Consider the following 23,952-nt stretch of genomic DNA (forward strand, 5'->3'; position numbering starts at 1 on the left):
TTGGCTATTGTGAATAGTGCTACTATGAACATTTATGTACATTTTCTTGTTTGGACATATGTGTTCATATCTCTTGGATATAAACCCAAGAGTGGAATTGCTGAGTCGTAATCATAATTTATGGTAATTCTGTGTTTAACTTATTGAGGAAATGCCGAACTGTTTTCTACAGTGGCACATCTTAACATTCCCATCAGCTGTCCTTGAAAGTTTCAGTTTCTGCAGCTCCTTGCCAACGCTTTTCTGGTGTTATAAAAAAAAATATGGCCATTCTAGTGGGTGTGAAGTGATATCTCATTGTGGTCTATTTTATTTTTTTATTTAAGCAAGTTTATTTAGAACCTGTTTAAAAAGACCAAGCAATACTCAGTATAAAAAAACAATTTCAACCAAGATACTTTTAGTATGAGATTATAAACGCTGTAAAATGTGATTAGGGACTGGAGACGAGTAGTGAGAAATAATTTGTACTAATTTTGAATAAAATTTACTATGTACTGTTTATTAAAATAAAAGTTTTGGAGATTCTTTTACATATTTGCGAATGTCTGTGTATTATGGGGAACCCAGCTTTTCTCTCATAGCATAAGGGGAAGTATAGCTTAATGGTAATAAAGACATGGGTTAAAATCTTAATTCAGTTCCATGCTTGCCTTGGAAACTCATTCAATCTCTGAATCTTGATGATTACTTCTACTGAAAATGGGTATTAAAAGTAAAGAAGTGGGGCTGGCCCCGTGGCCGAGCGGTTACGTTCGCGCGCTCCGCTGCAGGCGGCCCAGTGTTTCGTCGGTTCGAATCCTGGGCGCGGACATGGCACTGCTCGTCAGACCACGCTGAGGCAGCGTCCCACATGCCACAACTAGAGGAACCCACAACGAAGAATACACAACTATGTACCGGGGGGCTTTGGGGAGAAAAAGGAAAAAATAAAATCTTAAAAAAAAAAAAAAGGTAAAGAAGTAATTGGAAGTGAATATTAAATAAGATAATGTCATGTACATTTTAAGAGTTCAATATTATTATTGATCAGAGTAGATGTTGTAAGGTGGGATGTTGCAATTTCATAAGGTGCTGTCTTAGTAGGAGAGAAGGCCATAGAGGAAACAGGGGCTCCCATCTTGTAGGACCTGCAAGAAAACCTTAAGGCTTTGGCTTTGGCTTTGTTTATTTAATTGTAATAAAATTTACAAAACATAAAATGTACCATTTTAACTATTTTTAAATGTACAATTCAGTGGCGTTAAATAATTCACATTGGTGTGCAGCCGTCACCTCCATCCATCTCCAGAACTTTTTCATTATCCCAAACTGAAACACTGTACCCATTAAACAATGGCTCCCCAATCCCCTCTCCCCCCAAACCTCTGGTAACTACCATTCTATTCTCTGTCTCTGAATTTGACTTTTCTAGATACCTCTATATAAGTGGAATCGTGCAATATTTGTCCTTTTGTGTTTGGCTTATTTAACTTAGCATAATGTCCTCAAAGTTCATCCATTTTGTAGCCTGTATCAGAACTTAATTCCTTTGTAAGGCCGAATAATATTCCATTAATTGTATGTATATACCATGTTTATCCATCCATCTGTTGATGGACATTTGGTTCGTTTCTATCTTTTGAGTATAGTGTGTAGTGCTGTTGTAAACAGTGGTGTACAAATGTCTGTTCGCGTCCCTGCTTTCACTTCTTTTGGGTGTACACCTAGAAGTGGAATTCTATCTGTAATGTCTTGAGGAACCAAAATCTGTTTTTTACAGCAGCTGTACTATTTTACATTCCCTGCAATGTATAAGCATTCCACTTTCTTCACATTCTTGCCAACAATGCTTTTTATTTTATTTTTCTGATAATAGCCAACCTAATGGATGTAAAGTGTTATCTCATTGTGGTTTTGATTTGTATTTCACTAATGATTACTGATGTATAGCATCTTTTCACGTGCTTATTGGCTGTTTATGTATCTTCTTTAAAGAAATGTCTGTTGAAGTCTTTTGCCCAATTTTAAATTAGGGTGTTTGGTTTTTTTTTTGTTTAGTTGTAGGAGTCATTTATAAGTTCTGGATATTAATCCGTTATTAGATAGATGATTTGTGAGTATTTTTTCCCTTTCTGTGGGTTGTCTTTTCACTCTCTCGGTTGTGTTCTTTGATGCTCCTCTGTGGTGTCTACATGGGCATCAGGGAATCCGTATTCTGTTTTATCTGACCTGTTGTATTTTTCATCTCTAGTATTTCTAGTTGGTTCTTCTTTATAATTTCGATCTGTTTTGTGAAGTAACTCCAGAACTCATTGACTTGTCTGTCTATATTTCCCTTTACCTCATTGAATATTTTGAGGATAGCTATTTTGAACTCCTCTTCACTTAGTTTACCCACTTCCAAGCCCTCAGGACCTACTTCTGTATTTTTATTGTTTTCCTTTTGGACTGGAGCTTTTATAAATTGCTTGATGGTAGAGGAGCGGTTTTTTCACACTGCTATTATTAGGCTGCAGTTACAGCCTGTCGCCACTAGATGGGGGTCGAGAGGCTTCTTTTCTGAGCCCTGCGCCTTCAGCCAAGATGGCCGCGCCCAGCGTGGGTTGGGGGAGGAGGGGCACTTTCATTTACGCTGACCTGGATTGGATCAGCTCTCACTTTCTGGTCTCCCGGGGCCCAGGCTTGCTGGGGCTCTCATACGCGAAATCTTTCCCCTGTTAGAGGGTTTCACTGCATGGGCAGTGGGAGTCCTGGACAATCCCCTGAGGTGCAGCCCCTCCCCCACTTCTTCCCTCACCTGCGGCAGTGATCCCAGTCTCTAGGGGAGGTAGCGATGTTCTATCCTACCTTGTTGCAGCTCCTCCGAGGCTGGCTGCAGTCTCTCCGCCTTCCATCGTTTGGCTGCTGTCAGTCTCTGATGATTTCTGTTATTAGGATTGTTTTTTTGGTTGGGAAGCAGTTGCTCTTTTTGGTTGTACTTTGGAGGGGAGAGAGTCCTGGGTGAGCTCACACCGCCATGTTGCTGATGTCCCATATTTCATTCTTTTTAATGTTATTGTAAATGGAAGTGTTTTCTTAGTTTCCTTTTTGGATTGTTCATTGCTAGTGTATAGGACTATAACTTTGACTTTTGTGTGTTGATCTTATATCCTGAAACGTTGCTGAATTCATTTATTAGCTCTAGTAGCTTTTCTGTAGATTCTTTAGGATTTTCTGTATATAAGATCATGTCCTCTATGAATTACTTCCTCCTTTCCTATTTGGATACCTTTTATTTATTTTTCCTTTCCAATTGCTGTTGAATAGAAGTGGCAAAAATACATACTTGTCTTGTTCCTGATCTTATGTGGAAGGCTTTTAGTCTTTCACTATTAAGTATGATGTTACCTTTGGGTTTTTCAAAATTCTCTTTATCAAGTTGAGGAAATTCCTTTGTCTTCCTAGTTCTTTGAGTGTTTTTATCGTGAAAATGTGTTGAATTTTGTCAACTGCTTTTCCTCTTTCAATTTAGATGGTTATGTGATTTTTCTGCCCTTTGTTTATGTGGTCTATTACATCGATTTATTTTTGTGTCACGCTTTGTATTCCTTGGATAAATCCCACTTGGCCATGGTGTATTATTCTTTTAATGTGTTATTGAGTTCTGTTTGCTAGTATTTTGGTTAGGATTTTTGCATCAGTATTCATAAGGAACATTGGTCTGTAATTTTATTTTGTTGTGCTGTTTATGTCTGACTGGTGTCAGGGTACTACCAGCCTCAGAGAATGAGTTAGGAAGTATTCCCTCCACTTCTAGTTTTTTGAAGAGTTTGAGAGGGATTGGTGATAATTCTTCATTAAATGTAAGGTAGAATTTACCAGTGAGGCATCTGATCCTGGGTTTTTCTCTTTTCGGGGTGTTTTTGATTAGCAACTCAAGGAAAGAGTTTGAATAGTTACAAGCCAAAAAAAATATATATATATTAGTTTTGGTATTTACCTATGTAGTTAGTTTTACCATTGTTCTTTATTTTACAGTATAGGTCTGTGTTACACTGTGGTGTCCTTTGATTTCAGCCTGATGGACAGCCTTTAGCATTTCTTGTAGGGCATGTATACTAGCAACAAATTCCCACAGGTTTTGTTTTTTGGCACATTTCTTCTTCACTTTTCAATGATACGTTTGCTGGATATAGAATTCTTGGTTGTTAGGACTTTTTTCCCAGCACTTTATCTGTTTTCACTGTTCTCTAGTCTCCTTGGTGTTCAACTGTTAATCTTAATGAGAATCCCTTGTAGTTGTCACTTCTCTTGTTGATTTTGCAATTTTCTTTGGCTTTTGACAGTTTATTTATATTTTGTCTCAGTGTGGATCTCTGTTTATCCTACTTGGAGTTCATTGAGCTTCTTGGATGTGTAAATGCATGTATTTCATGAAATTTAGGGAGTTTCTGGCTGTTGTTTCTTAAAACATTTTTTGTGCTCCTTTTTCTCTATTCTTTCTGTGGCTCTTATTATGCATGTGTTGGTATACTTGATGGTGTCTCTGATGGTCTGTTCATTTTTCTTTATTCTTCTTTCTGTTCCTCATACTGGGTAACTTCAATGGGGCTATCTTCAAGTTTACTGATTATTTCTTTTCCTTGTTCAAGTCTTCTGTTGAACCTCTATGGTGAATTTTTTTTGGTGAGGAAGATTGGAGCTAACATCTGTGCCAGTCTTCCTCTATTTTGTATGTGGGATGCTGCCACAGCATGGCTTGATGAGTGGTGTGTAGGTCTGTGCCTGAGATCTGAACCCGTGAACCTTGGGCTACTGAAGCGGAGTGTGAGAACTTAACCACTTTGCCACTGGGCCAGCCCCATGAAGTTTTCACTTCTGTTATTGCACTTTTCAGCTCTCAAATTTTATTTGGTTTCTTTATGTAATTTATTTTTCCGGATTTTCTTACCTTGGTAAGATATCCTTGTTTCCTTTAGTTCTTTGTTCATGGTTTCCTTTAGCTCTTTGAGTGTATTTCAGACAGTTGATTTAAAGCCCTTGCCTACTAATTCCAATGTCTGGGCTTCCTTAGGGACAGTTCTGTTAATTTCTTTTCCTGTGAATGGGCCATACTTTCTTGTTTCTTTGTATGCTTGTAACTTTTTGTTGAAAATGGACATTTTGAATATTGTAATGTGGTAACTGGTAAACATCCTTCTCCCTCCCCAGAGTTTGTTGCTGCTGCTTGTTGTGGGTTGTCGTTTTTGCTTGGTGAACTTTCTAACTTATTTTTATAAAGACTATTTTTTGTCTTGTGTGGACACTGAAGAGTTTGTTCTGGTAGCTTACTGGTCTGTTAGTGGTTTAACAGAACTTTCCTTAAATGCCTAGAAGCAAAAACAAAAAACAAAACAACTCTCCCAGTCTTTGCAGATTGACTCAGTGTTGGGGCACTTTGCAGTGCTTAGCCAGTTCATTTAAGACTCTTCCCTAGCCCTTACTTCTTGATTGTGTGGAGGCTAGAGGTCAGCTAGAGGTGAATGCTTGTAGCCTTGTCATGTCTTTTCTGAGCTTGTCTCCAGCCTTGGGCGTATGTGTGGCCTTCCAAATTTCCTGGTATGTGCAGGAGCCTTTTGGAACCCTTATTCCTTCACGTTCTCTTTCTTCAGCTTCTTTCTTCCCATTCTTTTATGTCTGTTTAGTGCCTGGCCTAGTTGTTATCCCTTGTCCCACATGGCTGTAAATGGTATATTTGCCTTTAAATGCTTTAGACAAACCCCACTTGTCTCAGGAACTTCTCCTGAGAAAGTTCTGAGGTGAGTGAAAAAAGGAGAACCCCTGCCCTAATCTGTCAGATAACGACCAAACAAGTCAAAACCACAATTCTTTAATAATAAGGTTGATATTTCCCTCTTTGCATGTGCAGGTTGCACTAGGTATGTGGGCCACTGTCTTCATGGCTGCCACCTAGATGGGGGGTGGGGTATGGTAGGTGCATAAGTTAAAACACCACAGTGCTCTCATACCAGAGTTTAGCACCTCTTTCTGTTATGTGTTCTCCTGGCGATTGTAAGTTTTTGATTAGCTTGTAGAGTTTCAAAAAAGTTGATTCTGATGATTTTTACCAGCATAATTGTTGCCTTAGTGGAGGGATGGAGTTTTGGAGTTACCTGCTCCACTCTTGTGTATGATGTCATTCCTGGTGTGTTTGTCTTAATCCCTATGCCAGTGCCACGTTTTCTTAACTATCACTTTTTATGAAGTCTTGGTATCTGCTAGGGCGTTAATGCCCACACTGTTCTTTGTACTGTATTGTGTATCTTGAGCCTGTACTGTTCCATATTATGTATTCCTTTTTATGTTTCTAAGTTCCTTGATAAATGTTTTATTCTATTTTGATAAACACTTTAAAGGCTTAACGTGAGCCAAGTATTGTTTTGGATCAAGGTTTCTTAACCTTGGCATTATAGACATTTTGGTCCAGATAATTCTTTGTTGTGGATTGTGTCCTGTGTATGGATTGTGTTCCTGGCCTCTACCCAGTAGATACCAGTAGTGCCCCTCCCCCCAGTTGTGACAACTGAAGATGTTTAGAGACATTGTTAGATGGTCCCTGTGGGTGGTAGGGTCATGTATGAGGGTGGCATAGTCCTCCTGTTTGAGAACCATTGTTTTAGATGATAAGGATTCACAGATAATACTGAGCTAAGTAGAAAAATAAATAGTTGAAATGCAGTAGTCTCCTCTTATTCACAGTGTTGCTTTCTGTGGTTTCAGTTTCATGTGATCAACCATGGTCTGAAAATATTAAACAAAATTCCAGAAATAAAGAATTCATAAGTTTTGAGTCATGCACCATTATGAGTAGTGTGATGAAATCTCATGCTGTCCTGCTCTGTCCTGCCAGGATGTGAATCATCCCTTTGTCCAGCATATCCACACAGTATACACTACGTGCTCGTTAGTCACTTAGTTGCCATTTTGGTTATCACATCACCTGTTGTGGTATCACAGTGCTTGTGTACAAGTAACCCTTATTTTACTTAATAATGGCCCCAAAGTGCAAGATTAGTGATACTGGCAACTTGGATATGCCAAAGAGAAGCTATCAAGTGTTTTAAGTGAAAAGGTGAAAGTTCTCAACTTAATAAGGAAAGGACAAAAACATATGCTGAGGTTGCTAAGATCTGTGGTAATTTTTATTACAGTATGTTGTTATAATTGTTCTACTTTATTATTGTTGTTAACCTCTTACCGTGCCTAACTTGTAAACTGAACTTTATCGTAGGTCTGTATGTATAGGAAAACATAGTATAGTTAGAGTTTGGTGCTATCTGCAGTTTGAGGCACCCACTGGGGGTCTTGGAATGTATCCCATGCGGGTAAAGGGAGACTACTGTACGCTGTGATGTGGTTAAGTACAGTTACAAAGATATGAACCAGGAAATGTGGAAGAACAACAAATTTGCCTTGAAGAGTGGATGGCAAGTATTTTCCAAAGAGAGAGATGACAATTTTGAGTTGGGTCATAAAGCAAGGTGTTGGTGTTGGTTAGGAGGGTGGATATTCTAGGTGGTGAAAAGGGCGTGTCTAGAGGCTTGGTAGAAGGGCCCTTGTCTGCCTTGAGAACAGTGAGGCATTGAGTGTGATTGGAGAGGACAGGTGAGGTAGAGTTGAAAAAAAGGAAGGTAGTTGGAGTTGTAACCATGGGTCTACTAGGACTGGTTCACCTGACCCCATCTTATCAACAGAGTAATTAAGAGTTGTGTTTCAGGAACTGAGAGTTCCCCCTTGTCCAGTTCAGGCCGGTTGGGACCACCAGCCCATCAACTGGGCCTCCGCAAATGCTCTAAAAGTGTCCTTTTGACGTCAAGGGCTGAAAACTCCACCCTCAGATCATACTCCCACAAGCGTTTGAGAACACGTGTCCTGTGAAGAGCCCTGAAGCTTGACTACACTTGCACAGATCATCAGTTACCTCACTTATCCTCACCTCCAATCCTCTGTCTCCATACTTGAGACCACCCTGCCCTCTGTCCCATACATTTTACCCTAAGCCCTGGATTGGGGAGACAGATCTGAGAGCTTATGCGTTCTGTCTCTTTGCAGGTCGATCTTGCAGTAACGCTGTGTTCTTTTATCAAAAGCTGAAGCTGTAATGATTGGCTCTGTATGTGCATCAGGCAAGAGAACCCCAATTTTGTGTGTAACAGGGTCAGATTTCAAAAGGCTTTTTATGCTGTTTCAGTTTTTGCCTTTTCATTATAGGAAACTAACGAATACTTTAAAAGTCTTTAGAGTAATATGATCAAGTTTTTTAAAGGAACAGTAATATAGTGAAATGATAAAAAGCAGATGGTTAATATTAAACTCAAGAAGATAACTCTAGCCTATAAAGTAGGAAAATAGGAAGGGATGGAGATTTATGTAAAACTAAAACTACATGTCAGAAGTTGCTCTCAAATCACATCACCTTGTGTGTAGACTTTTTTCATCCTATATTTGTGAAAATTCTTGTATATTATCAACACTGATGATGATTCTTGGTATTTAAAGCAGGAGTAAAGTTGGAAAATGTGCAAAGTTGTGTTTTTTCAAGCAAGTTGTTAGAGTGATATATTGTAAACTTATCTGCTTTCTTGGATTGGACCGGTAGTCGGATTAACTGAAACTGCTCCTATAATAGTTCTGTGCTCTGAGAAAAGGAAAATACTTGAAGAAGAGTTAAAATGCTACATATTTTCTGGTGACTTTTATTGTGATATTATTTCACACTTACGTAAGCATTACAAGACTAGTACAAAGAACTCCTGTTTACCCTTTATCTAGAGTTCCATTGTTAACATTTTGTCCCAACTACTTAATTAGTTGCATTTTCTCTTCTTATATTCATTTTTTTTCTGAACCATTTGAGAGTGAGTTGCAGACATCATGCTCCCTTTCCCCTGAATTCTTCAGTATTTCGGAAGGACAAGAATATTCTTTTATGCAAATAACAAATCAGAAACTTTAAATATGTATAATACTCTTATCTAATGCAAAATCCATATTCAGAGTTTCCACTTGCCCTGATGTCTTTTAATTTGGAACAGTTCTTCTGCCTCTCATTGTCTTTCTTAACTTTGATATTTTTGAGGAGCACAGGCCAGTTATGTTTTTATAAGGTCCCTCAGTTTGGGTCTGTGTGATGCCTCCTTATGATTAGATTAAGGTTATGCATTTTTGGTAGAAATACAACAGAAGTGATACTGTGTTCTTTTTAGTGCATCTTGATAGGAGACACATGATGTCAATTGATCCCAAGACTAGTGATGATAATTTCGATCGCTTGGTTAAAGTGGTATCCACCAGATTTTTCTATGTAAAGTTAATTATTCCCCATTTTTAACCACTAAATAATTTGTGGGGAGATACTGAGACTGTGTAAATATCTTATTCCTTAATAAACTTTCACTTACTAGTTTTAGCATTAATTTATTACTATGACTTTTAAAAAATGTGGTGATTGATTTCATTTATTTTACGCTTACTGGCATTTACAAAGATGCATTTGAAGAACAACATTTTTAAAAGTTATTTTATCGTGGAGAAACGATGGTGTAAAACAGTAATAGGTCTCAAATTTGAAAATAAATTGCTATGATGAAACAAATGAGAATGTGGAGTCATAAAATATAATAGAAAATAGGGGTGCATGGGATTCTTGGGATTGCTGATTTCAGGTTCTTAGGATAGATACCCAGTAGTGGCATAGCTGGGTCATAGGGTATTTCTATTTTTAACTTTTTGAGAAATCTCCATACTGTTTTCCATAGTGGCTGCACTAGTTTGCATTCTCACCAACAGTGTATGAGGGTTCCCTTTTCTCCACAACCTCTCCAACATTTGTCACTTTTTGTGGTTTTGGATCAGCAATCCTAAGAATCCCATGCACCCCTATGTTCATCGCAGCATTATTTACAATAGCCAAGACATGGAACCAACCTAAATGCCCAGAAACTGACGACTGGATAAAGAAGATATGGTATATATACACAATGGAATACTACTCAGCCATAAAAAAGGACCAAATTGTTCCATTCGCATCAACATGGATGGACCTTGAGGGTATTATGGTAAGCAAAATAAGCCAGACAGAGAAAGACGAACTCTATATGACCCCACTTATAGGTGGAAGTTAACATATAGACAAGGAAAACTGATCGGTGGTTACCAGGGAAAAGGGGGGGTGGGGGGAGGGCACACAGGGTGAAGTGGTGTACTCACATCATTACTAACGATAATGTACAACTGAAACCTCACAAGGTTGTAATCTATCATAATCTTAATAAGAAAAATCATAGAAAAAATATAATAGAAAATAATACAAAGCCAACATATGGATAGGTCTATGGAAATTGTGTTAAAAGCCTGCCAATTCCAGATTTGTTCTATTTCTTGTAATTTGTTTAAGAACAGTTTGCAGAAAAATAACCCATGTGTAACAATTTGCTGCTTTTCCCATTTTTGACCTTTGGTTCCCGACCTTTCTCTAGAATAAAAAATACGGATTGAGGGGGAGATTTGTAGGGGAAAGAAAAAGAGCCCCAACTGCTGAGCCTTTAATGAATTTTTATTTACCCTGCAGTCGTTAAAAACAATATAGACACATTAAATAAAAGAGAACTCTCCAAAAATCTTGTTAAAGCAGGATTTCTCAGCAGGATCACTGTTGATGCATTGGGCCAGATGATTGTTTGTCGTGGGGGCACTCTTGGGTGCGTCGTAAGATGTTTAGCAGTATCCTTCGCCCCTTCCCCACTATATGCCAGTGATGACCCCATCCGCTGTTGTGATCTCCCAAATAGTCTCCAGACATTGTCACATGTACCCTGGGGGCAAAATTGCCCCCAGAGAGAGCTGCTGTCCTCCAGCGGTGTTTTGCTCCAGCTCCCGTGGTGCTTTAAAATTCCTTGGACATGTGCATGTATAATGTTCACATAGTTAGAAATAGTTTTGATTAAATTTGAGAATCAGTATTTTCACTTAAAAATGTAGTTTACGTAGTTATTTTTTCCATCTTTTTTATTGTGGTAAAAATATATGTAGCATAAAATTTACCATTTTAACCATTTTTAAGTGTACAGTTCAGTGTCTTTAAGTAAATTCATAGTATTGTGTAACCATCGCCACAGTCTATTTGCAGAACTTTTTCATCATCCCAAAGAGAACCTGTGTATCCATTAAACAGTAATTCCCCGTTCCTGCTCTCTCTATCCTCTGTTAATTTCTGTTCTGATTTCTGTTTCTTTCAGTTGTTTTTAATCCATTTAGCTATAGTGTAATTTACTCTATTATTCTCTGTGACAATGGCTTCATTCATTCTTATAAGGCGTTTTAAAAGGTGATTTCTTTAGTTTATATTCCTAAGAGAGGGATTAGTGAATCAAAGGTTATGACGTTTATGATTCTTCTGTAATTTACCAATTGCTTTCTAAAGGGTTTATACTTATTTACACTGTTAGCATAATGTGTGAGAGTACCCATTTCACTGTACCTTCATTGGGCATTATATTTTCAGTTGTTGGGTGTAAAATGGTACCTTGCTATAAAGAGGTTAAAGGTAGTTCAACACATTTTACTAATTGCATCTTTTGTGAGAATTGTTCTATTCTTTGTCCTTGATGTCCTTGTCTATTCCTTTGATGACAAAATTTTTTAAAATGTATTTGATATCTTAATAGAATATAGATGTTAGTTTTTCATCATATTTCTGGGGGTATTTTTCTTGGCTTGTTTTCCTTTTTATTTAAATTGTTACGGTCTTGAAACTTACAAATATAACTTGGCTTGGCTTAGGTCTTTCACCATAACAGATTATAGTTGGCAGGGATGGGGAATAGCATTCTGTGAAAATCAGAAGTAATTTTTATGTGACTGGAAATGTTCTTTTAACATGTTCATAGTCATGTCTAAGAATATACTGTTTATACTGTTTTACCTTTTTTTTTTTGAGGAAGATTAGCCCTGAGCTAACATCTGCTGCCAGTCGTCCTCTTTTTGCTGAGGAAGACTGGCCCTGAGCTCACATCCGTGCCCTTCTTCCTCTACTTTATATGTGGGACGCCTGCCACAGCATGGCTTGACAAGCGGTGCCATGTCTGCAGCCAGGATCTGAACCCGTGAACCCCGGGCCCCCAAAGAGGAACGTGCAAACGTAACTGCTGCACCACCGGTCTGGCTCCTGTTTGCTTTATCTTTAATAATTTAAGTGGATTTTTCTAACTTTTGTTTTATTTCTAGTGTTGTATTTGAATTTGCTATTCCTTTCTCTAAAAGAGAGCTCTGCAAGTTTTTATGTAATAACGATTTTAGAAGTGAAATTTTCATGGTTTTGAATCTTATAATGGTATGGCTAGTCTTTTGCTTTCTAAGAACTGGCTAAGACCATATGCGTAGATACATTTATTTCCTCTTATTTACTGTATTTCTGTTTTTCAAGAAAAGTACCTGAGGACAGGATTTTTCCTCCATGTGGACGCTAGACATATTTAATGATATCCTTCTAAGGAAGCAAGGGTATGGTTCATATTTCCTTAGTTTTGAGTAGTGTGGCCTAGTTGTGATCCAGTTATAAAAGAGTGAGGAGTTCAAAACATTTCCTTTTATTCATAAATTTGTTTCATCGAAGTTATTGTTAAAGCCAACATTTATTTGTGTAACGATAGGTAATAAATCTTTGTTATTTGTTGCATGTGCTTTTCTAAAAATTAGGAAACATGGTAGGGGGAGGAAGTCTGTTTTTACTCTTGGGCCAGATCTCTGTGAGGATTATTGAGTCTCTTGCTTTTGAAAAGATAATTAGTTAACAATGATAAACAGTGGAATGATGGGCAAAGTAGATTTATTATATGACACAGCTCCCGTTCAGCGATGATAGCTAGCTTGATTTACACTTAGACTTAAATAGTTGGTGAAGGAATGAAATAACTTTGAAACTTTGGGTGATATAAAGTAAGTCAAGGTATTATCAGGTTATGGGTAGTGTTTTTAATAGAATGAAATATTGAAAAAGCACTGGAGTAATACCATGCTTTCTGTAACTTAGTTCTGGGTCTTCTATTACTTGTGTGTCCCTAGGTCTCAATTCTTTCTTTCTTTCTTTTTTATTTGTGTGAGGAAGATTGGCCCTGAGCTGACATCTGTTGCCAATCTTCCTCCTTTTGCTTGAGGAAGATTGTTGCTGAGCTAACATCTGTTCCAACCTTCCTCTATGTTATGTGGGATGCTGCCACAATGTGGCTTGATGAGCAGTGTGTAGGTCTACACCCAGGATCCAAACTGGGGAAACCCGTGCTGCCAAAGCGAGTGTGTGAACTTAACCACTTGGAAAGTCAAATATAAAGTTGGATTGATGATCCCTTTCAGAAGCAAATTTAATAGCTGGAACGTTATCTTAACAGTCATCTAGTAAAGTTCTCTCATTTTACAAGTGAGGAAATTGAGCTCTACTGAGGTTGCAGTTTGCTTAAGGTCATAACTCTAAGTAGTAATTAGGACTAGAACCAAGATTATTTGACTCCCAGATCAGGGTTCTTGGTGCAGTACTATGCTTTTAATAGCCCATTAGGATTTTTTGTATGTATTTTATAACAATGAAGAATGTAGAATATTTTTCTGTAAGTCATGTCAGAACTCTTGTTCAAGAAACCAAAGGACACTTGTTATGTCTTAAAGTAATTTTTACAGTTTTGTGTCATTGCTACAGTCTCAAGGAAGTAAATTAGCTACAATTCTATTGTTGTGACAGTGGATTATTTAGAATCTTCTTGATTCCTTGTGTTTTTGTTCATATGCTTCAGAGTTGTTTCCTTACTATTTAAATTAAGATAAGGTGATTATTTACTGAAATCACTACAACATAACTCAGAAGCTAAGGGAACTTTCTAGGAGTGTGCAATTAGTGACATAGTTGTTTTCGATCAGAAAAGTTTCCTTTTCTAATCTCAAAGTAGTTTGTATGTGTTCTTTGTTCTGATGTACAGTTTCTACTTTGGATTTGCATGCTCCATAGTTTTGACTCTGTTTTAAGTTCCATAACCAGTTTAACAGTATGACCTTTAGAGGTCAGAATAAATTCCATTTGCTAGGTGGAAAGGTCTTGATGCCTACCTATAGCAGGAGGAAGTCTGGAATAGGAGAAAAAAAGTGAGAGTAAACCAATTCTAGTCTTCTATAAAATTTGAGTAATTTAAACTAATCTTTCTGCTGTGAAAAAATATTCCTTATTTGACCTTTCCATCGTATGTCTTATATTAGAACTTGGAATTCCATTTCTTTATTACCTATGTGATTTTATTATGGTGAAAAATGTGGAATAAGTTAGAAGTTGGCCAAAGAACAGTTACCCTTCCCTTACATTCTTTGATCAGAGTGGGGAAAGTCCAGAAGCTTGGATCAGATTTATGGAACTCATGTCAAGTCCTGGTAACTCTCTTACTACTTTCCTAAATGCACACTATAATAATAGATCAAGAAATATGGAGGTACCCAAAAGATTTAGAACTTAATTGTCCATAAAAACAAGGATCAGTATCTTTCTACAAGATTATCGTTTAATGGGGAGCCAGGATTAGTTACACCTTTAATACTATAAATAGTTGAAACAGCTTATTTTATCTGCAAAGTAAAAAACATCCAACTATACAAATAAGATAAGGATTGTTTTAACCATTCAGCTTATTCAGCAAATACTTATTAAATGGCTGTTTATTTACTAGGGGATACAGTCGTGACGTCCATACTATCCTGTGGCTCTAGAGAGCTGTTTCTTTCTAGTGTCATATGTATTTGTGGAATTTTTATGTAATCAAGTAGAATATGTTTAATTATAGCTGTGTTTGATTTGCTGTAAATTCAGGACATTGGACTCACTTGTTTAAAGCCCCCATCTAATTACAACATTGCTAAGAATTGTTTTTCCTGAGTACTTTCTTTTTTTTCTTTTTTTCCTGAGTACTTTAAAAATCTCTCCCCATTTTTTACTTGCTATATTAAATGAAAGCAAACCTCTACTTCTTAAGTACTTTGTAATTCAGATCTGGCTAAGGTATGATTTGGGAGTTATCAACTACATTTAGATTCTGGCTCCACAATTTATTTACATTGTGACTTCGGGCAAGTTACCTAACCTCCCTGTGCCTCAGTTTTCTCATCCGTACAATGGAGATAATAATAGTACCTATCTTATAGGGTAGTTCTGAGGATTACCTGAGATAATGCGTGTTAAGCACTTAGAACAGTGCTTAACCCAGTAAATGTTACCTATGGCGGTTGAATCTTCTCTAGGAACACCCAGTGAGGTGTAAGGGCAGGGGACGCTTGAAATGAATGACTTGTATGTTTTTATGTCATGAATTCACAAATAAGCATTAATCCATGTTTAACTGAATATAATCAGAAGTGTGTGAGTTTAAATTCTAGATTTCCTTACTTATATAAATGCTTATCTATACAAATTTGAGTACCTACTGTTTATAGGCCACTTATTCTAGGGTATAGAACACTGAGCTAGGTGTTAAAATAATATTCTTTATATATTTAACTTTCTTATTCTGGAAAATCACAAGTGTATTCAAAAAGAAGAAAATAGAACCCTGCCAAGTACCTGTCACCAAGCTTCAACAATTACCATCTCATGGTTAGTTGAATTTCATATAGACCCACCCAGGTCCCCCCTCACTGGATTATTTTGAAACAAATTCCAGACATCATATTATTATATTGAATTTTTTTGTTTTTTAAAAAAACTGTGCCGTAGAGTGTTTGCCTAAAATGAACTATTTGCAAAAAGACAAGTTGATTTTTTTTTATTTTCTTTTGGTGCCAATACAAGAAACAGGTAGCATTCTTGATTTCCTTTAAGTGGTAGTATCTTTGGTGTTTGGCGTCCATCATAATTGTAGTTTAGAGGTTATTATACTCTCATGTTATTTTTTTAAAGATTTTTTATTTTTTTCCTTTTTCTTCCCAAAGCCCCCCAGTACAGAGTTGTACGTTCTTCGTTGTGAGTCCTTCTAGTTGTGGCATGTGGGATGCTGCCTCAGCGTGGTCTGATGAGCAGTGCCATGTCTGTGCCCAGGATTCGAACCAACGAAACACTGGGCCGCCTGCAGTGGAGCGCGCAAACTTAACCACTCGGCCATGGGGCCAGCCCCTACTCTCATATTATTGAAGTATAAATATTTCAACATTTTATTATGAAAAATTTTCAAACTTACAGCTAGATTGAAAAAATTTTACATATACTTACTGGAGTCTACCTTTAGTATTTTACTGTACTTATTTCATCACATATTTATCTATCTATCCAACTCTCCATTGATGTAACAATCCATCTTGTTTTCTTATTCATTTCAAAGTAAATTGAAGAGATCAGGATAATTGAAGTTTAATTTTTAAAGTTGCCTTTTCAACTAGATTTTATCAGATTTCTTGTTCTGCATAAAATTTGTTGTTGTGAATGATGGTTTATATCTGAAGTTCTGAGTTGTGACAACTCATTCTCTGTGGTTTCAGTGCTTCTCATTTTGAACTTTGCTTTCATACACTGGGAACCTTTCTTAGAGTATTTAGCTTATGTCCCAGTAATTCATATTTAGCCAACACTAAATAGAATGAATAATGAGGGTTTTGCATGTGTGTTTTCACTGGTCTTTTAAAAAACACTATTCTAGGAAGTCCTTGTGTGTCCCAGGGTGATACGGCAAACTAATATGCTATTTTAGGAATCTCCTTTAAATTTTTCCATTTAACGATTATTTTGAGGGCCAAAAGTCGCTGTTTTGGTGTGTAGCTCTTTTTCTTGGATCTTGGTATTCTGTAAAGTGCCTAAATATACTTTGATCTCCACATGACTGTGTAACTTGTGACAGAAAAAGCTGTTCTCCACACCATGAGCTTCTTGAATGCTAATGATAGCCATGTAGTAAATGCTTATTGAGTAAATAAGTAAGGCAAATGTATCAATTCTTATCTTTATTTTGTTTTTTGAAGTTTTCGTTTCCCTTAAAACTTACATGAAGGAAAGAAGGCTACTTTTATTCTCTGTAGAACAAAGTGAAGTAAGTTGTTTATATTCTAAATACTTCGTTAGCATATTTTCAGACTTAAGTTATTGTAAGGTAGAGGTAATGAGAGTTCTAGAACATGCGCACTCTGAATTTATTTAATTGTGAAATATTCCAGACAAGAACACCATATAAATACCTTTCCACCTACTGCCTAGCCTTATGAAATCTTATGTCACATTTGCTTCAGATTTCTTTTAGAGAAGTAAAACATTACAGGTAGACGTGAGGTCTCATGGATTTTAAAATATTGTCTACATATATGAACATATAATGGACACGTTTTTACGTAGTCATAAACATTATTTAGAATTCTTTTGGTTTCCTAAGTTTAAGTTGCACCCTACAGTACATATTATTTTACAGCTTGCTTTTTTGTTTAGTGTTGTTTTGGGGAGTATGAAGTAGCCTTAGATCAGCACTATCCAAAACAATAGCCACTATCTCTGGCTATTGAGTATTTGAAATGTAGCTAGTGTGAATTGAGATGTGCTGGAAGTGTATTTGCACAATGGGTTAAGACAAAATGAAAAAATTATGTAAAATCTCATTACGAATTCCTTTACATTGTATATTGAAGTGATAATTTGGATATATTGGGTTAAATAAGATATTAAAATTAATTTCACCTGCCTTTTCAATTTCCTTAACTTGGCTTCTAGAAAATTTTACATTATATTTGTGGCTCATGTTTGTGGCTTACATTACATTTCTTTTGGACAACACTAATCTAGATTGCTCACTTTTCATTCCTGTTTAGTATTAAGTTGTATGAGTAAACTGTAATTTATCTACCCTTGGTGGATTTTTGAATCTTTTTCTAATTTGGTGCTATTAAATGTGGTTCCATAAACACTCTTCATCATGTCTCCTTTGAACATATGCTAGCGTTTCTTCAGGAGATCAATTTTACTTAGGTCATAATAGTTTATAACATTGTGAAATTCCAGTTGTACATTATTATTTGTCACTCACCATATATATGTGCCCCTTTAGCCCTTATCCCCACCCCCGAACCTCCTACCCTTACTTAACCACTAATCTGTTCTCTGTCCATGTATTTATCTTCCACATGAGTGAAATCATACGGTGTTCATCTTTTTCTGTCTGGCTTATTTAGCTTAACATAATATCCTCAAGTTCCATCCATGTTGTTGCAAATGGGAAGGTTTTGTCTTTTGTTATGGCTGAGTAGTATTTCATTGTATATAACTACCACATCATCTTTATTCAATCATCAGTCGATGGGCACTTGAGTTGCTTCCACATCTTGACTATTGTGAATAATGCTGCAAAGAACATAGGGGTTCATGGGTCTATTTAAATTGTTGATTTCAAGTTCTTTGGATAAATACCCAGTAGTGGCATAGCTGGATCATATGGTAGTTTTATTTTTAATTTCTTGAGAAATCTCCATGCTGTTTTCCATAGTGACTGCACCAATTTGCATTCCCACCAGCAGTGTATGAGGGTTCCCTTTTCTCCACACCCTCTCCAACATTTGTTCTTTTTTGTCTTGGTGATTATAGCCATTCTGACAGGTGTAAGGTGATACTTAGTGTAGTTTTGATTTGCATTCTCCTGATGATTAGTGATGTTGAACATCTTTTCGTGTGCCTGTTGGCCATCTGCTTTGGAGAAATGTCTGTTCATATCCTCTGCCCTTTTTTTTTTTTTTTTGGGTGGCTCAAACAGCAGAAGTTTATTTTCTCATAAGGAGGCTGTAAGTCAGAGATGAAGGTGCCACCAGAATTGGTTTCTGGTGAGACCTCTCTTCTTACCTTGTGGACAGCCACCTTTCCCTGTGTCCTCACATTCCTCTGCCCATTTTTTGATTGGGTTGTTTGTTTTTTTGTTGTTGAATTGTATGAGTTCTTTATATAGTATGGAGATTAACCCCTTGTTGGATATATGACTTGCAAATATTTTCTCCCAGTTGGTGGGTGGGTTGTCTTTTTGTTATGTTCTTGGTTTCCTTGGCCTTGCAGAAGCTCCTTAATCTGATGAAGTCCCATTTGCTTATTTTTTCTTTTGTTTCCCTTGCGAGAGTAGACATGGTATTTGAAAAGGTACTGCTAAGACCGATGTCAAAGAGTATACTGCCTATATTTTCATCTAGGAGTTTTATAGTTTCACGTCTTATCTGCAGGTCTTTAATCTCTTTTGAGTTGATTTTTGTGTATGGCGAGAAAGATAATGGTCTACTTTCATTCTTGTGCATGTAGCTGCCCAGTTTCCCCAGCACCATTTATTGAAGAGACTTTGCTTTCTCCATCGTATGTTCTTAGCTCCTTTGTCGAGGATTAGCTGTCCATAGATGTGTGGTTTTCTTTCTGGCTTTCAGTTCTGTTCCATTGATCTATGTGTCTGTTTGTGTACCAGTACCATGCTGTTTTGATTACCATAGCTTTGTAGTATATTTTGAAGTCAGGGATTGTGATGCCTCCAGCTTCATTCTTTTTTCTCAGGATTGGTTTCACTGTTTGGGGTCTTTGGTTGCCCCATATGAATTTTAGCCTTCTTAGTTCTCTTTCCCTGAAGAATATCATTGGGATTCTGATTGGGATTACATTGGATCTGTAGATTTCTTTAGGTAGTATGGACATTTTAACTATGTTTATCTTCCCAATCCATATGCCTGGAATATTTTTCCGTTTTATAATGTCATTATTGATTTCTTTCAATAATGTCTTATAATTTTCATTGTATAGGTCTTACCTCCTTGGTCAAATTTATTCCTAGATATTTTATTCTTTTTGTTGCACTTGTAAATGGGATTGTATTCTTGAGTTCTCTTTCTGTTAGTTCATTATTAGAGTATAGAAATGCAACTGATTTTTATAAGTTGATTTTGTACCCTGCAGCTTTGCTGTAGTTCTTCATTATTTCTAGTAGTTTTCCAGTGGATTCTTTAGGATTTTCTATATATAAAATCATGTCATCTGTAAACACTGAGAGTTTCACTTCTTCATTGCCAGCTTGGATTGCTTTTATTTCTTTCTCTTGCTTAATTGCTCTTGCCAAAATATCCACTACTGCATTGAATATTAGTGGAGATTGTCTTCTTCCTGTTTGTCTTAGAGGGATGGTTTTCAGTTTTTCCTTGTTGAGTATGATGTTGGCTGTCAGTTTGTCATATATGGCCTTTATTATGTTGAGGCACTTTACTTCTGTACCCATTTTGTTGAGAGTTTTTATCATAAATGGCTGTTGGATCTTGTCAAATGCTTTCTCTGTGTCTGTTGAGATGATCATATAGTTTTTATTCCTCATGTTGTTAATGTGGTTTATCACATTGATTGATTCGCAGATGCTGAAGCATCCGTGCATCCCTGTATAAATCCCATTTGATCATGGTGTATGATGCTTTTAATGTATTGCTGCATTCAGGTTGCCACTGTTTTGTCGAGGACTTTTGCATGTATGTTCATCAGTGATACTGGCCTCTAATTTTCCTTCTTTGTGTTTTCCTCATCTGGCTTTGGGATCAGGGTGACAGTGGCCTTGTAGAATGTGTTAGGAAGTGTTCCATCTTCTTGAATTTTTTGGAAAATTTTGAGAAGGATAGGCACTGACTCTTCTTTGAATGTTTCCTAGAATTCTCCAGAGCAGCCATTTGGTCCTGGACTTTTGTTTTCTGGGAGGCTTTTGATTACTGTTTTAGTCTCTTTGCTTGTGATTGGTCTATTCAGATCCTCTGTTTCTTCTTGACTTAGTTTTGGGAGGTTGTATGAGTCTAAGAATTTATCCATTTCTTCTAGATTGTCCCATTTGTTGACATACTGTTTTTCACAGTCTTCTCTTATAATCCTTTGCATTTCTGTGGTATTCGTTGTAATTTCTCTTCTTTCATTTCTAATTATATTTACTTGAGCCTTTTTCCTTTTTTCCTTAGTGAGTCTGGCTAAGGGTTTGTGAATTTTGCTTATCTTCTCAAAGAACCAGCTGTTAGTTTCATTGATCTTTTCTACTGTTTATTTGATTTGTTTCATTTTTTTCTGAACTTAGTTTTTATTATTTTCTTCTTTCTGCTGACTTTGGATTTTGTTCTTCATTTTCTCTGTTAGGCATAGTTTAAGATTGCTTATTGGAGATTTTTCTTGTTTCCATGGTGGACCTGGATTGCTGTGAATTTCCCTCTCAGGACCTCTTTTGCTGCATCCCATATGACTTTGTATGATGTGTTTTCATTTTCATTTGTCTCCAGATATTTTTTGATTTTTCCTTTGATTTCTTCAGTGATCCATTGGTTGTTCAGTAGCATGTTGTTTAGTGTCCACATATTCATGACTTGCCCAGCTTTTTTCTTGTAGTTGACTTCTAGTTTCATAGAATACAGTTGAAAAAGATGCTTGATATGATTTCAGTCTTAAGTTCTTGAGGCTTGCCTTGTTTCCCAACATATGGTCCGTCTTTGAGAATGTTCCACGTGTACTTGGGAACAATGTGTATTCTGCAGTTTTTGGATGGAATGTTCTATACATATCTGTTAAGTCCCTCTGCTCTAGTTTTTCATTTATATCCCATGTTTCCTTGGTGACTTTCTGTATGATCTATCCATTGATGTAAGTGGGGTGTTAAGGGCCCCTACTATTATTGTTTTGCTGTTAATATCTCTGTTTAGGTCAGTCAGTAGTTACTTTGTGTACTTTGGTGCTCCTGTGTTAGGTGCATATACTTAAAAGTGTTATATCCTCTTGGTGTAGTGTCCCTTTTATTATTATATACTGCCTGTGTTGTCTCTCATTGCCTTTTTTATCTTGAAGTCTACTTTGTCTGATACAGGTATGGCAAGACCTGCTTTCTTTTGTTTTCCCTTAACTTGGAGTATTGTCTTCCATCCCTTCTAAGCCCGTATTTGTGTTTAGAGCTGAGATGTTTCCTGGAGGCAGCATATTGTTGGGTCTTGTTTTTTTAATCCATCCAGCCACTCTGTGTTTTTTGATTGGAGAATTCACTCCACTTGCATTTATAATGATTATTGACATATGAGGGCTTAATGCTGCCATTTTATCACTTGTTTTCTGGTTGTTCTGTATTTCCCTTGTTTCTCAATCCGGTGTATTTCTGACTGTGAATTAAGTTTGGCGACTCTCTATGAGGGTTTTCTCAGTTTTGTCTTTATTTATCATTTGTGTCTCTGTTCTGAGTTTTTGTTCAGTAGTTATCGTGAGGTTTGTATAAAAGATCTTGTAGATGAAATAGTCCATTTTCTGATAGCCTCTTATTTTCTTAGTCTGAGCAGGTTCCATCTCTTCCTTCTTCCCTGAGTTATTGTTGTCACAACTTAATCCGTTTTGTGAGTTTTGGTTAAAATGAAGTGATTATAGTTATTTTTGATGTTTTCCTTCCCTTTTTCTTTAACGTTATAATTGTTTGCTAACCTGTTGTGATAGAGAGTTGTAATATTCTGTTTTTGTCTATCTCCTCGCTCAAGGCTTGGTTAACCCTTTTTTTTGAGGTATGAGGGCCTTCGTGATCATTTCTTTTATGGGAGGTTTTGTGGCAGTGAACTCCTTTAGCTTTTATTCATCTGGAAAAGTTTTTATTTCTCCAGCACATCTGAAGGATATTTTTGCTGGGTAGAGTATTCTCGGCTGAAAGTTTTTGTCTTTCAGAATTTTGAATATATCATTCTGCTCTCTCCTAGCCTCTAAGGTTTCTGCTGAGAAATCTGAAAGCCTGATAGGGGTTCTGTTGTAGGTTATTTTCTTCTGCCTTGCTGCCCTTAATACTTTTGGTCTTTGATTTTTGCCAGTTTTACTAATACATGCCTTGGAGAAGGTCTTTTTATGTTGATGTAATTAAGAGTTCTATTGACTTCATTTACTTGTAATTCCAGCTCCTTCCCTGGCTTTGGGAAGTTCTCAGCTATTATTTCTTTGAACAAGCTCTCTGCTCCTTTCTCCCTCTGGAATACCGATTATCCTTATGTTACATTTTGTAATTGAGTTGGATATTTTTTCATTTGTTTGTAGTCTTACTTCTATCTCCTCATCCTTCTGAAGCATTTGCATATTTCTTTCTTCTAAATTGCTAATTTTGTCCTCCATAATATCACCTCTGTTTAAAGACTCCAAATTTTTCTTTATCTTATTCATTGTGTTTTTCATTGCCAGCATTTCTGATTTTTTTTCTATATCTCATTGAGTTTTTTTGTGATAGTTATTTTGAATTGTCCGTCAGTTAGATTGTAATTTTCTGTGGCTTCAGGATTCATTTCTGGGTCATTTACTTTCTGGTCTGTAGTGTTAATATATCTCTTCATACTATTTGATGGGGTGGATTTGTGCTGTTGCGTAGTGGTAGTATCTAGTCACAGCTGCCTCTTCCCACCACTGGAGGGCCGGGCAGAACCTGTGTATTCTGAGCCCACTGCAATCCCTGGCAGGTGTGCTTGTCCTTTGGAAGTTGTGCTGACAGGGCCCATCTGCATTTGCCCACTGGCCACCGCTGCTTTACACACATAGGTGTGCAGGCGCTCTGGTGAGAGTCCCTTGCTCTGGATGAGCTGATGTGCCAGGCAGGGGAAGGCCGCTTTCTTTTGCTGCGTGATCCTGGGGGTGCTCCTGCTCTGTACTCGCTCTCTGCCCTTCTGGGCTGCTCAGCTTGGGGAAGACGCCCCCGTGATTGCTAAGCCTCCTCTGTGTGGAGTGTTGCCACAGGCTGGGAGACAACTCTGAGATTGAATGCGTTCCCCTGGAGGGCTGCCCTTTCCCCCTCTCTTCTCTCAGAGCCATGCATGGTGTTATGCTCTAGATTGCTGCCGTTCGAGGGGGGACAGGAGATCCCCTTACCTCCTTCCGCTGCCTCCTGTGTGGTCCAGCACCTTCATCTTCAGACATATGGCTGTGTGGATCTCTCAGACATCTCTTGTATTGTGTCAGTTTCCTCTGTTGGT

Source organism: Equus asinus, unplaced genomic scaffold (assembly GCF_041296235.1).
Source record: "Equus asinus isolate D_3611 breed Donkey unplaced genomic scaffold, EquAss-T2T_v2 contig_2, whole genome shotgun sequence".
NCBI classification, from domain to species: Eukaryota; Metazoa; Chordata; class Mammalia; order Perissodactyla; family Equidae; genus Equus; species Equus asinus.